Source organism: Trachypithecus francoisi, unplaced genomic scaffold (assembly GCF_009764315.1).
Source record: "Trachypithecus francoisi isolate TF-2019V2 unplaced genomic scaffold, Tfra_2.0 Lachesis_group11, whole genome shotgun sequence".
Lineage (NCBI taxonomy): Eukaryota > Metazoa > Chordata > Mammalia > Primates > Cercopithecidae > Trachypithecus > Trachypithecus francoisi.
The window spans coordinates 84,901,352-84,914,516 of NW_022681456.1; the positions used below are offsets into that span (position 1 = coordinate 84,901,352).

The window sequence follows — 13,165 nt, forward strand, 5'->3', positions numbered from 1 at the left end:
CCCAATTGCCAGGCTGCTCTGTGACCTATCAGAGGGAAAGCACATTTAGTTGATTATATCAAGGCCTGTGATGGTATCGGAGGTAATCTGCATAAGGCTACTCTGCTAGCACAGGCAATGGCAGGACTGAGAGTGGATAAAGGAAATACTCCATTTCCTGGAGTTTGTTTTAACTGTGACAAGCAAGTCCATAAAGCTCAAATAAATAGAATAGATCCAGAGAAGACTCTAGATTTGCTCATTTTTTCAACTCAGTATTCACCTACTGGTGTTACTGTCCAAGAACAGGACTTAGTAGAGTGGCTTTTTCTTCCATATACTAATTCATGGACTCTAACTCCTTATTTAGATCAAATTTCTACCATGATAGGAATTGGGAGAACTCGGATTATCAAATTACATAGATATGATCCTGGAAAAATTATTATCCCTCTCATGAAAGCACAAATATAGAAAGCTTTTATAAAAAGCTTCTTATTCTGGATTGAAGAGTAAAGTTTTCCAGACGCCCTACAAAAAGCGGAGATTGTAGCTGTAATTGAAGTACTGACTGTTTTTGATATGCCTATTAATGTGATTTCTGATTCTTCATACATGGTTCCTTCCATACAGTTAATTGAAAATGCTCAGTTACGATTTCATACAGAGGAACAACTGATAACAAAAACAAAAAAGGGGGAGAAACAGGGATTACGGGACAGCCCATAAACAGTTGAATCTAGCATTATTAACTTTAAATTTTTTGAGCCTGCCCAAAGGCCAGATGTTAGCAGCTGAACAGCATCTACAGATACCAGCTGCAAAGACAGACACAGAACAACTGGTTTGATGGAGAGATCCGATAACAATAAGTTGGGAAATCAGTAAAATAACAACTTGGGGTAGAGGTTATGCTTGTGTTTCTCCAGGTCAAAATGAACAGCCAATTTGGATACCATCAAGACACCTGAAACCTTATCATGAGCCAGATGCCACGGAAGAGATTCCAGGAGGATCCCAAGGACCCCCCAGTTGCAGTCATGTCAAGACTGACGCTGAGGAGGACGCCAGCTGTCACAAGCAACACCCATTGAACACAGCCACCCACCTGAGGACAGATCAAGAAGCTGTCACAGATGGTGGAAGAAAACCTGAGGAAAGCGGGACAACCAATTACAGTGAGTAATCTAATGGTAGCTATGATAGCGGTGATCACCATTGCCATGAGTATTCCTTCAACAAGGGCTGACACAGAGAACAATTATACCTACTGGGCATATTTATCAATCTTGGCTGGCAATAATGCCTGGATGTAATCACTCTATGACACAGTTACACATGCTTTCTGATCTTAGTATTTACCATAATAAATCTGCTCCAATAACTGAGGCATACCACCCTCAAAAACCTATTTGTAAACAGGATTGGACCCAGTTAGAAAAAATGAACATACTTGTTTAGGAAGATTGCATTGCAGAACAGGCCCAAAAAATCACGCTGCACGATTCCTATGGAATCCTTATTAATTGGTCCTCTAAGGGGATGTTGAGCTTGATTGCACCTCTCAGTCTGCGTGCCATGGCCACACTGTGTTCAGATGGTCTGAACAAAACGGTAAGATGGTAGAAATGATAAGAAGTGCGGCAAAAGCTCCTATTATCTGGAACCATGGAGGTATAGTGGCACTTCAACCTCAAATGATATGGCCCGTTGTAGGAGCTAAACATAAGGATTTGTGGAAACTATTAATAGCTCTTAATAATATCAAAATTTGGGAAAGAATAAAAAAGCATCTAGAAGGACACTGCAAACTTTGTTTTTGGATATTGCAAAATTAAAAAAACAAATATTTAAAACATCCCAGGCACACCTGACCTTAATGCCAGGAACTGGAGTGCTTAAAGGAGCTGCAGACAGATTAGCAGCTAGTAACCCATTAAAATAGATAAAAACACTTGGAAGCTCTCTGATTTCAATGATGATTGTGCTTTTAATCTGTGTTGTTTGTCTTTGTATAGTCTGCAGATGCAGATCCTGACTCCTGCACGGTGAGAAGTAGCTCACCATGACAAAGCTGCCTTTGCTTTTATCCCTTTAAAAATCAAAGGGGGACACGTTGGGAACAGGCCCCTCCCCCCCCAAAAAAATCTGGCCATAAACAAAATCTCTGCAGCACTGCAACATGTTTATGATGGCCATAACGCCCACGCTGGAAGGTTGTGGGTTTACGGGAATGAGGGCAAGGAACACCTGGCCCACCCAGGGCGGAAAACCACTTAAAGGCGTTCTTAAACCACAAACAATAGCATGAGCAATCTGTGCCTTAAGGACATGCTCCTGCTGCAGATAACTAGCCCAACCCATCCCTTGATTTAGGCCCATCCCTTCATTTCCCATAAGGGATACTTCTAGTTAATCTAATATCTATAGAAACAATGCTAATGACTGGATTGCTGTTAATAAATATGTGGGTAAACCTCTGTTAGGGCTCTCTCAGTTCTGAAGACTGTGATACCCCTGATTTTCCACTTCACACCTCTATATTTCTGTGTGTGTGTCTTTAATTCCTCTAGTACTGCTGGGTTAGGGTCTCTCCGACCGAGCTGGTCTTGGCAGTTTTGGTAGGAAATAAAATATTTATGAAAAAGAGAATGAGTAAATAATAGGGAATCAAGTTCGGAAGGGAACCAAATCAGAGCAAATCAGGGAAATTTAGAAAAATATGTTAAAATGCCATTTTGTAGGACTTCTAGTCTGCTTTAATACTACCATAGTGTGTTACTGTAGCCTTTTGAAATGCTAACACTTTTATACATATCTAATTCTTTATAACTTATTTAAGAATAACGCCATCTTTGTTGCCAATGGCCAGACTACACATATCCTCTCAGTAGGTTGTAAGCATACCAACTGACGGTTCATCAATCAGTCTTCTATCAGGTGACTACTGCAACTCACAGGTTCAGAAGAAATCCACGCTTGTCCAATTACCAGTCAATCTGCTGCAATGCAAGAAAGCAGCCTTTTATCTTCCTGTTATTTCTGCTTTCATTTGTCTATAGTCTCAACAGCTGATGAAATTTTTTCCTTACTTTGCTCCTTTGGGTGCCATTTCAACTATATTCTGAAGGATGCTGTGCCTCTTCTTATGAGACAAAGCACTTAAACCAGGAAGTTTACAAACTTCTAGAATGAGTTCTGACTTTTCCAGGTAGAGCTTGATGGAAACATCAGGGTTTTTATGGGAAGCAGGTAGACAAGCAATTAAATCCTACCTTACTCTCCCTCACAGATTTCCTGAGTTTTCAGGGCAACAGAATAAGCTTTTAATTATTAAATTCCAAGAATTATTATTATTATTATTTTTAGAGAAGTTTCACTCTTGTTGCCCAGGCTGGAGTGCAATGGTGATCTTGGCTCACTGCAACCTCTGCCTCCCACGTTCAAACGATTCTCCTGCCTCACCCTCCCAAATAGCTGGGATTACAGGCATGTGCCACCACGCCTGGCTAATTTTGTATTTTTAGTAGAAATGAGGTTTCATCATGTTGGACAAGCTGGTTTCGAACTCTTGACCTCAGGCGGTCTGCCTGCCTTGACCTCCCAAAGTGCTGGGATTACAGGCGTGAGCCACTGCACCCAGCTAAGTTCCAAGAACTATTGAGGGTCTCACTGTTTAAAAGGTTTGTTCTGATTTCTGTCAATTCCTCCAAGTCAGTCCACCTTTCACAAACCTTAGTGCAACAGGAAAAGTTCCCTTGCCCCCCATCGCAGGGTGTGCAATGGGGGTGTGGCTCACTTCTTTAGTGCCCTGCTGCTCAAACCTCTAGGGAAGCATACAGACGGGCAGTGTCTAGGGGTGAATGTTTACAGCTGAAGCCCCAGTGGGTGTGTGTTACAGGATGCTCTTTCGGTTTAGCGACCTACCGTCCATAGGTGGCCTGTGTTGTGTCGATTAGACCCGTCTTATCACAAAGACAGGGTGATTTCTGTATCCTGGGGTTTCTTGCCTTGTTGTACCAGAAGAATCAGATTAACACATGGGCTTGGAGAATAAGTGCAAGGTTTTATTGAGTGGAAGTAGCTCTCAGCAGATGGGGGAGCCAGAAGGGAGATGGTTTTTCCCTGGAGTCGGGCCGTGGCCCAGGCTCTCCTCCTACTGCCCCAGCCAAACTCCATGTCATTCTGCCGGTCAGTGACCTGCTGGCGTGCTGGTGGCTGTCGGTGCATTCCTCTCTACCTACAGCAGCCCATGTGTTCCTCCCCTGATGTGCTCCTCTCCAGGTCGAGCCACCTGTGTGTCTTCCTGCTAGGGTCTCTGAGTTTCTATAGGCATAGGATGGGGGCGTGGCAGGCCAGAGTGGTCTTGGGAAATGCAACATTTGGCCAGGAAAACAAAAATGCCTATCCTCACCTAGGTCATAGGCCTGGGATGGAGCCCTAGCCAAGGACCACGCCCTTCCGCCCTTCAATATCATTCAATGGGACCACGGCCCTTCCCTTCCCAGCACTTCCCTCCCTGACTTCCGTATCATTAGTACTATACTCTAGAGAACAGCCAGGAGGCAATGAGATTGACTTTAATGCCCACTCTTCTGTCTCCAGGACATCTCTCATTAGTCTGGAATTCGTTTTCCTACATACGAAATGAAATGTAGTTTTAAAAAAATTCTTTCCTCTTCCTCTCTGTCTTTCAGATTCTTAAGAAGTCTACCAGGCTGGGCGTGGTGGCTCACGCCTGTAATCCCAGCACTTTGGGAGGCCAAGGCGGGTAGATTGCCTGAGGTCAGCAGCTCGAGACTAGTGTAGCCAAAATGGTGAAACCCCATCTCTACTAAAAATACAAAAAAAACTAGCCAGGTTTGGTGACATGCACCTGTAATCCCAGCTACTCGGGAGGCTGAGGCAGGGGAATTGCTTGAACCAGGGAGGTGGAGGTTGCAGTGAGCCGAGATTGGACGTAGAGGTTGCAGTGAGCCGAGATTACGCCACGGCACTCCAGCCTGGGCTACAGAGCAAGAACAACAACAACAACAAGAATTCTACCAGTACACCAGTAAAGAAATTCAGTTGTAATTTTTTTGTAGCAACAAGAATACTCAAAGAAATTCAATTATGTACGTCAAAAAATTAAAGTATCTTTAATGCTTCCTTTCGTTATAATTCATACAACTTAAGCATATATCCCTAAATATTACGGTTTAGTTTTACCTTTATCTATAAAGGAATAACCCTGTATGCATTTTATTTTTGGCATGCATTTGGAGTTTTGCTCAACATCATGTTGTAAGACTCATGTTATGTTCTTGCAAGTAAAGGCAGTTTATTCATTTTCATACGGTTTGACTCTGCATCCCCACCCAAATCTCATCTTGTAGCTCCCATAATTCCCACGTGTTGTGGGAGACAGCTAGTGGGAGATGACTGGATCACGGGGGCGGGTCTTTCCCATGCTGCTCTTGTGATAGTGAATGGGTCTCATGAGATCTGATGGTTTCAAAAACGGGAGTTTCTCTGCACAAACTCTCTCATTGCCTGCTGCAAAAAGAGATACACATAAGATGTGACTTGCTCCTCCTTGCCTTCCACCATGATTGCGAGGCCTCCCCAATCACGTGGCACTGTAAATCCGATAAACCTCTTTCTTTTGTAAATTGCCCAGTTTCGGTTATGTCTTTATCAGAAGCAGGAAAATGGACTAACACAATCACTGAATAATATTTCATTGTATGATTATGACATTATTTATTTATCTATTCTGCCAGTGATGGACAACCAGGTATTAAAACTCAAACTTCCAGTTAACTAAGATCAGTACAGAATAGCTAGTAAGAATCTAGACAGTGAGGAATGGGAAATGATTTCTTATTTTAACTCTGTGTTTCATTTCATACATAATAGTACTAATTCCAGTTTAGATCTGAGAGAAGTTGTTTGTTGTTAAAAGACTTTGCTTTGGATGTTCCTTCTAGAACTGCAAAATAGTGAATGCTTTCCCTCTCCACCCATCTACCTTGCTTCAAAGTACAGAAATGAATAGGTCAATCCTAATCGCATGCTTCTGTCTCCAACTAAACCACGGCCTTTCTCGTAACACTACAGCACTGCAAAATCTGTCACTCTTCACTCATTAACCTTCATGTGAATGATAATTAAACCTGTCAGATTCTTTTTTCTTAAACTGACTTAGAAGTCAATAATCAACTTCAATCATAAATATTCCTGTCTCCAAATAATTGTTAAAATTATCACAAGGCAGCTTTAAGTGTTAAACTTGTGAAGATAAGAGACACTCAAGTAACACGCTTGTTTAAGCCTGTTCTGGGCAAAGGAAATGTCCTCTTAAAAGTTACGCTGATATATAACACATGTATGGTGCAAATACATAAAGGATTATGGTCTGAAAATTTATCACAAAGCAAATACCCAAGTACTACTACCCAGGTGAAGAAATAAAACACTGCTAGTACTTAGAAGTCTTCATCATGCCCCCTCTCCATCTCCCACTCACAAAAGGTAATCGCTCTCTGGACTTCCACTTCCTTTCTTTATAATTCATATCACTTAAGCATACATCCCTAAATATTATGGTATAGTCTTACCATTAGCTATAAAAGGAATAACCCTGTATGCATTTTATTTTTGGTGTGCATTTGGATTTTTGCTCAACGTCGTGTTGTAAGACTCATATTAGGTTCTTACAGGCAAACGCAGTTTATTCGTTTTCATTTCTGAATAATATTTCACAGTATGACTATGCCATTATTTACTTATCTATTCTGCTAGTGATGGGCAACCGGGTTGCTTCCAGTTTTGGGACAATACAAACAATGCTGTTTTCAATATTCTTGTACAAGTGTTACGCTAGCTAGGAATGTACTTCTGTTGAATATATACAAAAATAGAACTAAATATGGTATGTGTAGCTTCAACTTCAGTATATACTGTCAAACAGTTTTTCAAAGACACTGTACCAATTTAGATTCTCACTAGCAGTATTTGAGATTTTTTTGTGTGTGTATGTGTGTGTGAGACAGTCTTGCTCTGTTGCTCAGGCTGGATGGAGTACAGTGGTATGATCTCAGTTCACTGCAACCTCCACCTCTTGGGCTCAAGTGATTCTACTGTCTCAGCCTCCTGAGAAGCTGGGATTACAGGCGTGTGTTACTACGCCCAGATAATTTTTGTATTTTTAGTAGAGACGGGTTTTTTGCCATGATGGCTAGACTGGTTTCAAACTCCTGAACTCAGGTGATTTGCCTATCTCGGCCTCCCAAAGTGCTAGGATTATACGTGTAAGCCACCATGCCCCACTAAGTTTCTATTGTTCCCCATAAACTCTTTGCTTTCATTATTATTATTATTATATTATTATTATTATTTTTGAGACAGGGTCTCACTCTGTCGCCCAGGCTGTGTGCAGTGACACAATCACGGCTCACTGCCTCAACTACCTGGGCTCAAGCAATCCTCCGGCCTAAGTCTCCTGAGTAGCTGAGATTACAGTGGGATTACGGGCATACGCCACCATGCCTGGCTAATCTTTTACTTTTTGTAGAGACGGGGTTTCACCGTGTTGCTCAGGCTGGTCTCAAACTCCTGAGCTCAAGGGATCTGACTACCTCAGCCTCCCAAAGTGCTGGGATTAAAGCCGTGAGACACCACGCCCGGCGCTGTTATTCTTTTCAATTTTAGTGATTCTGGTATGAGATCAGTATTATAGTTATCTCATTAGGGTTTCAATTTGCATTTCACTTACTTCTAAAGGGACTGAGTGCCTATATATTATTAGCCATTTGGATATTCTCTTTCCTGACATGCCTATTCTTGCCCAGTTTCTGGAAAGGGGAGTTGTCTGTTTCTTATTGATTTGTTGTATTTCTCTGTCTATTAAATATAATCCAAGTTTCTTCTCCCATTCTGTAACTTGCCTTTTCATTCTCTTAATTGTGCCTTTTGATGAACAGGTGTTCTTAATTCTATATGTAATAATGCACTGACATTAATTCTTTTCAATTCTGGTTAGTACATTTTATGTTTTATTTTAAAAGTCTTTCCTTAAGATAGTGGGAGAAAGTTGCTTCAAAATAAACCATCAGAGATGGGTGGAAACACAGACAAAAAAAAATAGTCATATGTAGCTAATTATTGAACCTGAGTTACAGGTATATAGGAGTTCCTCATACTCTTCTACTTTTCATAATTTTAAACTTTTCAATAATAAATTTTTGGTTGGGGGGCCGTTTTGAGACAGAGAGTCTTGCTCTGTCGCCTAGGCTGGAATGCACTGGTGCAACCTTGGCTCACTACAGACTCAACTTCCTGAGTTTAAGTGATCCTCCCACCTCAGCCTCCCAAGAAGCGTGGACTAAAGGCACGCCCCACCATGCCCTGGGTAATTTTTAAAATTTTTTTGTAGAGATGGGATCTCACTGTGTTGCCCAGGCTGGTTTCAAACTCCTGGGCTCAAATGACCCTCCCAAAGTACTGGGATTACAGGTGTGAGCCACTGCACCCAGTCTAATCTCACTGAAATATGTGTTACCTAGAGTAGTCAAATTCACAAAGACAGTAGGTAGAATGGTGGTTGCCAACAACTGGGAGGGAATGGTAAGTTACTGTTTAATGGGTATAGAGTTTCAGTTTTATAATATGAAAAGAGTTCTGGACATGAATGGCAGTAATGGTTGTACAACAATGGGAATGTACTAATGCCACTGAGTCATACACTTAAAAATGGTTAAAATACAAATTTTGGCCAGGCACAGTGGCTCGCACCTGTAATCCAAGCACCCTGGGAGGCCGAGCCAGGAAGATCACCTGAAACCTAAAACTTGAGACCCGTTTAGGCAACACAGTGAGATCCTGTCTCTACAACACAATTTTTAAAAAAAGTAGCCAGGTGCTATCCTATGGTCCCAGCTACTTAAGAGGCTAAGGCAGGATGATCGCTTGAGCTCAAATGTTTGAGGCTGCAGTGAGCTGACTGTGCCACTGCACTCCACCCTGGTTGATGGAGCAAGGCTCTGTCTCAAAAGATAATAATAAAAAAAATAAAAATAAAAAGGGAACATTGGGTCTAACAGGTGAGAACTACTGAGTTACAGGAATTATAAATGGTCTCAAGTTTAAAAAGGCTAAACAGACCACCATAACAGCAGCTGGCATTAATGAGTGCTTCATTCTGCTAGACACTGTGAAGCAGCTCTACATGAATTATCTCAGTTAATGCTCTTGATATTCCTACACAGAAGTCTTCTGCGATCTTGCCATTTTACAGGAAAGGAAGAGGAGACCTAGAGCAGTAAAGAGACTTCCTAGCTTGCTAGGACAGCCTACATAGCTAGTGACAGAGATGGAATTTAAAAATTGAGTTTGTTGGGCCGGGCGCGGTGGCTCAAGCCTGTAATCCCAGCACTTTGGGAGGTGGAGATGGGCGGATCACGAGGTCAGGAGATCGAGACCATCCTGGTTAATACGGTGAAACCCCGTCTCTACTAAAAAAATACAAAAAACTAGCCTGGCGAGGTGGCGGGCGCCTGTAGTCCCAGCTACTCGGGAGGCTGAGGCAGGAGAATGGCATAAACCCAGGAGGCAGAGCTCGCAGTGAGCTGAGATCCGGCCACTGCACTCCAGCCCGGGCGACAGAGCGAGACTCCGTCTCAAAAAAAAAATTGAGTTTGTCTGGTTCTAACAGTCAGTGTTTTATACCACTACTCATATTCACATTGCCTTTCTTATTTACCCTCAAAGTTTTTTAAAAAGAGGATGTCAAACAATTGTTCTTTATTCCCCTGAAGCTACAAAAGAAGTATGAGCTTAAATTAAGGCAGAAACAAATATGCTGAATATAAGTTTAAAGTTTTGATGGGTAAGCAACAAAACACTGGAACAAGGCTAAGGCTAATGATAGTATGTCGCAAGTCTCTTCCGATTGCTCCTCAAGAAGATTATACACAACTAACTGTACTAGGTGGTTGGGACACACTCAAAAAAAGGTAACTGAAGGAGATGATCTTATGGCATGATTATCACTAAGCAGAATTTAAGAAGTCTTGCTAACAGATAAGAACTAGAAGGTACACGAAAAGCAAATGCAGTTGATTTACCAGCTGGTGAGCCGCTCCTAAGATACATTTTTCTTTCTCCGATCTCTATTATTGTTTTAATTTGTACCAAAACCACAAATATAATTTACAACTTTGTTTGGAATTTAACTTTTAGAGAAAATAATAGACTTAAAACGGTATGTAAATAATGTAAATGCTTCAGGTGGAAGTGAATAAAAGACTTAAAACATCTCTAGCACTATCAATAAAACCAGTCTATTTCACATAGAAAAAAATTACTCCTAAAAATGAGAAACGGGGTCAGGTGTGGTGGCTCATGCCTGTAATTCCAGCACTTTGGGAGGCTGAGGCGGAGGATCTCCTGAGGTCAGGAGTTCAAGACCAGCCTGGCCAACATGATGAAACCCCATCTGTACTAAAAATACAAAAATTAGCCGGGCGTGGTGGTAGATGCCTGTAATCCCAGCTACTTGGGAGGCTGAGACAGGAGAATCGCTTGAACCTGGGAGGTGGAGGTTGTAGTGAGCCAAGACTGCGTCATTACACTCCAACATGGGCAACAAAAGTGAAACTCCATCTCCAAAAAAAAAAAAAAAAAGAGAAACAGGCCGGGCGCGGTGGCTCAAGCCTGTAATCCCAGCACTTTGGGAGGTCGAGACGGGTGGATCACGAGGTCAGGAGATCGAGACCATCCTGGCTAACACGGTGAAACCCCGTCTCTACTAAAAAATACAAAAACAAAAACTAGCCGGGAGAGGTGGCGGGCGCCTGTAGTCCCAGCTACTCGGGAGGCTGAGGCAGGAGAACGGTATAAACCCGGGAGGCGGAGCTTGCAGTGAGGTGAGATCCGGCCACTGCACTCCAGCCTGGGCGACAGAGGGAGACTCCGTCTCAAAAAAAAAAAACTTGAGTAGCCAGAATAAAATCTTGTCTTTGAGTTGTCAAAAAAGTACAGTTCAACCTTTTTGAATGAGATGAATGAAAAATCAAACATTTTTCAGGGAGAGAAAGTTGCATTGCATGTTTTTTCCTTTTTTCTTTTCTTTTTTTTTTTTTGGAGACAGAATCTCACTCTTGCCCAAGCTGGAGTGCAGTGGCGTGACCTTAGCTCACTGCAACCTCTGCCTCCTGGGTTCAAGTAATTCTCCTGCCTCAGTCTCCCAAGTAGCTGGGATTACAGGCATACGGCACCACGCTCAGCTAATTTGTGTTTTTGGTAGAGATGGGGTTTCACCATGTTGGCCAGGCTGGTCTTGAACTCCTGACCTCAAGTGATCCGCCTGCCTCAGCTTCCTAAAGTGCTGGAATTACAGATGTGAGCCACTGCACCTGGCCCATATTTCTCAGCTATGAAAAGTTTTATTTTACTTTTTTTTTCTTTTTCTTTTCTTTTTTTTTTTTTTAGAGACAGGGTCTTGCTCTGTCACCCAGCCCGTAGTATAGTGGCAGGATCACAGCTCACTGTGGCCTCAAACTCCTAGGCCTGAGTGATTCTCCTTCCTCAACCTCCCAAATATCTGGGACTACAGGCACACATCACCATGCCTGGCTATTTTTTTTTTTTTTTCTTTTTTTGAGACAGAGTCTCACTCTGTTGCCCAGGATGGAATGCAGTGGTACAATTTCGGCTCATTGCAACCTCCGCCTCCCGGGTTCAAGTGATTCTCCTGCCTCAGCCTCTCAAGGAGCTGGGATTATAGGTGCCTGCCACCACACCCAGCTAATGTTTGTAATTTTTGGTAGAGACAGGGTTTCACCACGTTGGCCAGGCTGGTCTCAAACTCCTGACCTCAAGTGATCTGCCTGCCTCGGTCTTCCAAAGTGCTGGGATGACAGGCGTGAACCACCATGCCTGGCTGCTAATTTATTTTATTTATTTATAGAGATGGGGTCTCACTATGTTGCTCAGGCTAGTCTCAAACTCCTAATCTCAAGTGATACATACTCCGGCCTCAGCCTCCCAGAGGTGCTGAGATTACAGGTGTAAGCCACTATAACCAGCCTTATTTTACTTTGTAAAGATTTTCATTAAGTACCCCTTCAGGTAAATCAAATGTTTATAGAACTTACAAAAGAAGAAAGAAGTGGACTTACGGTTACTTTCAAACACATCTATTAAAAATAATTATACCACATTACTACAGTTCTCAAAAGTTCTATAGCTCAGCAAAATTACATAGCAAGAAAAAAAATTCTAGACCCGGTGTGGTGGTTCACACCTGTAATCCCAGCACGTTGGGAGGCCAAGGCAGGTGGATCACGTAAGCCAAGGAGTTTGAGGCCAGCCTGGGCAACATGGTGAAACCCCGTCTCCACAAAAAATACAAAAATTAGCCAGGCACGATGACGCGTGTCTGTAGTCCCAGCTACTTGAGGGGGTGAGGTGGGAGAATGGCATGAGCCCCAGAGGCAGAGGTTGCAGTATGCACAGATCACACCACTGCACTCCAGCCTTGGTGACAGAGGGAGACTCTCTCAAAAAAAAAAAAAAAAAAAAAGGCCAGCGTGGTGGTTCATGCCTGTAACCCCAGCACTTTGGGAGGTCAAGGCAGGCGGATTCCCTGAGGTCAGGAGTTCGAGACCAGTCTGGCCAACATGGTGAAACCCTGTCTCTACTAAAAATACAAAAATTAGCTAGGCATGGTGGTGGGCACCTGTAATCCTAGCTACTCAGGAGGTTTAGGCAGGAGAATCGCTTGAACCTGGGAGGTGGAGGTTGCAGTGAGCCAAGATCATGCCACTGCACTCCAGCCTGGGCAACAGAGCAAGACTCCATTTTGGAAAAAAAGAAAAAGAAAAGGAAAGAAAGAGAAAAGAATGAAAGAAAAAAGAAAAAGAAAAAGAAAAAAGAGAGAAGAGAAGAAAGAGGAGGAGAAGAGAGGAGAGAGAAAAAAAGAAAGGAGAGGGGAGGGGAGGGGAAGGGAGGGGAGGGGAGGGGAGGGGAGGGGAAGGGAGGGGAGGGGAGGGGAGGGGAGGGGAGGGGAGAGGAGAGGAGAGAAGAGGAGAGGAGAGGAGAGGAGAGGCGAGGCGAGGAGAGGAGGCTGGGTATGGTGGCTCACGCCTGCAATCCCAGCACTTTGGGGGCTGAGGTGGGCAGATCACGAGGTCAGGAGATC

At 43.0% G+C, this 13,165-nt stretch overlaps 1 protein-coding gene across 9 annotated transcripts in view; it reads right to left on the minus strand.

Moving 5' to 3' along the window:
- SPATS2 (spermatogenesis associated serine rich 2) overlaps positions 1 to 13,165 on the minus strand; it is a 172,112-nt gene that overhangs the window by 55,915 nt on the left and 103,032 nt on the right. The window contains exon 4 of one of the 9 annotated variants that reach the window (XM_033222201.1): positions 2,887 to 2,981. The exons of the other annotated variants lie outside the window; for them this stretch is intronic. The gene's annotated coding sequence lies outside the window, so the exon portion shown is untranslated. The remainder of the gene's footprint in view (positions 1 to 2,886; positions 2,982 to 13,165) is intronic. 9 annotated transcript variants of the gene reach the window in all.